This window comes from Schistocerca piceifrons, unplaced genomic scaffold (genome assembly GCF_021461385.2).
Source record: "Schistocerca piceifrons isolate TAMUIC-IGC-003096 unplaced genomic scaffold, iqSchPice1.1 HiC_scaffold_944, whole genome shotgun sequence".
In the NCBI taxonomy this organism is placed as follows: domain Eukaryota; kingdom Metazoa; phylum Arthropoda; class Insecta; order Orthoptera; family Acrididae; genus Schistocerca; species Schistocerca piceifrons.
This window is the reverse complement of record NW_025729217.1, coordinates 17,501-20,000: the sequence shown is the minus strand read 5'-3', so window position 1 is coordinate 20,000 and position 2,500 is coordinate 17,501. Positions and strand designations below refer to the sequence as shown.

Below are 2,500 nucleotides of genomic sequence, written 5' to 3'. Positions count from 1 at the left end.
CTTAACCTAACCTATGTTGTACCTTAACCTAACCTATGTTGTACCTTAACCTAACCTATGTTGTACCTTAACCTAACCTATGTTGTACCTTAACCTAACCCATGTTGTACCTTAACCTAACCTATGTTGTACCTTAACCTAACCCATGTTGTACCTTAACCTAACCCATGTTGTACCTTAACCTAACCCATGTTGTACCTTAACCTAACCCATGTTGTACCTTAACCTAACCCATGTTGTACCTTAACCTAACCCATGTTGTACCTTAACCTAACCCATGTTGTGCCTTAACCTAACCCACGTTGTGCCTTAACCTAACCCACGTTGTGCCTTAACCTAACCCACGTTGTGCCTTAACCTAACCCACGTTGTGCCTTAACCTAACCCACGTTGTGCCTTAACCTAACCCACGTTGTGCCTTAACCTAACCCACGTTGTGCCTTAACCTAACCCACGTTGTGCCTTAACCTAACCCACGTTGTGCCTTAACCTAACCCACGTTGTGCCTTAACCTAACCCACGTTGTGCCTTAACCTAACCCACGTTGTGCCTTAACCTAACCCACGTTGTGCCTTAACCTAACCCACGTTGTCCCCTAACGTAACCCACGTTGTCCCCTAACGTAACCCATGTTGTCGCCTAAACCTGCTCTGTAATTGTTATACGACTCGTTCAATTAGTGTAGTGTTGCCCACCCGCAACCCTCGCAATATAGTTCGCTACTCGCACTGCCCGCTCCCCTGTGTATCGCTTCATGTTAAACACCTTGCAAGTCTTGCTGACTTTCCACATGCTCCTGCTGTACACTGTAATGTGGATGGCAGCAGGACGTACATGCCGCCCCTCCCCACGTCCCCACCTTGCCCCCCTGCCTTCGCAAGCTGGTTGGTGAGAAGTTTGCATGTTCAATGCCCTTCGCATGCGACGTACTCAGGCTACGTTGTGGTGCGGCCTGTGTCAACCGTCCGCTAATGTCGTACGCGTAAACCACAATCTGTACTGCACATTCGTCCTTATGTACCGAATGATACATCGTGGCACATGTGTGACCGTACAACGACTGCGCCCAAAAACGGCGGACCATACAGTGCAAATATTGTGCACGCAGCTACGTGTCGTCTCCCTATGAGAGCTGGATTGCAGTGTGGTACGCCATAGAGACGTGTGGGAGGAACGGACGCCGTGGATGGCGATCAGCATGAGCTGTCTGTTGATGTATTCGGACCTAGTCGTCTCTCCTCACACACCGTGATGGCATGGTGCACCGCGTTCCATATCTGCGACATGCTACAGAGGCCGGTTGACAGTCGTTCGAGCAATGGACATCGCATACGTACGGGGGCCACCTTCCACGTATTGTCTAGGCGTGCACATTTTGTTGCGTGTATGTGGGCAGACGTAGTGTGGCGTGACACCTGACACAGGCATGCAATAATCGTTGAAGTTGCAAATGGCGATGGACGCCTGCGTTTTCTGGTGAAGTTACGCAAATGAACAAATGGTAACCTGTTGTGGTGCGGTTGTTCTCGCTAGGGGTGAATCGGTGATGGCGACGATAGGTTGAGGTACGAACCGGTTGTTCCAGCGATACCCACCATGCCGACGAAACTGAACGGCATCTGGGTGTGAAGCGATACGCGGCGGTGGCTGGGTGGGACCGTCCCCGGCCGGTGAGGGGGCGCCTCCCGGCGTGCTGGCCGCGCGGTGCGTGGGCGCACGCGCTACAGCCGGCTGGTGGGGGCGGCCAGTGGCAGGCGCGCCGGCCGACGGACGCGGCAGGCGTCGCAGCTGCGCGCCGGCGCACCCTGCGCGCGGCGCCGTGCGGCCAAAGTAGGTCCTCGCGGGCCCGGTGCGAAGCGCGGTGGACATCTTCAGTGTGCTGGTCCGATTGAGGACTGTGTGCGTTGAGGATGCGCCGCCGCCCGGCGCTCGGCGCCGCGACGCCGTCTGCTGCTCGGTCGCCCCAGCGGTTCTCGCTGGTGGTTTGTATCGCAGCTGTGCGGATGTGTTGGCGCGTGCGCTGTGCTGGGAGAGTTCGCTTCGGCACCCAAGTGGGGCTTTTGTCCTTCTGTGGCGCTGGCGTTGGAGCTGCCGGTCACCGTAGGTGGCGCGTGTTGTCTCCCGCCGGCAATGCCACGACAGCACGCTCCCGGGCCTCTGTCGGCAGCGGCAAGCTCAGTTGGGAGCACGGGTGGTCGCACCGAAAGCGTCTACTCGCCTAACTCCGGGCGATTGCGCCTCTCTCGAACCCGACCAAGTACTTGGGACGGCGCTGCGCGCCGCCGGGACCTGAGAGGGTTTCGAGGTGTATTGTGCAGGGGAGCTCAGCCTCCTCCTGTTTGCAGAATGATTGAGCGGACGCTTGCGTGTTCGCGCGGGCCCCCGGGACACACTCCCGGGCGGCCGGCTGCTCAGCTCTAGTTGACGCAGCTCCCTGGTTGATCCTGCCAGTAGTCATATGCTTGTCTCAAAGATTAAGCCATGCATGTCTCAGTACAAG

The 2,500-nt window shown here is 56.6% G+C and overlaps 1 non-coding gene across 1 annotated transcript in view; it reads left to right on the top strand.

Annotated features, from left to right (window-relative positions):
* Nucleotides 1-2,431: 2,431 nt before the first annotated feature.
* Nucleotides 2,432-2,500, top strand: part of LOC124773123 — a 1,909-nt gene continuing 1,840 nt past the window's right edge. Inside the window, exon 1 of the ribosomal RNA XR_007014472.1 lies at nt 2,432-2,500. This exon is cut by the window's right edge and continues 1,840 nt beyond it. This is a non-coding gene — a ribosomal RNA (small subunit ribosomal RNA).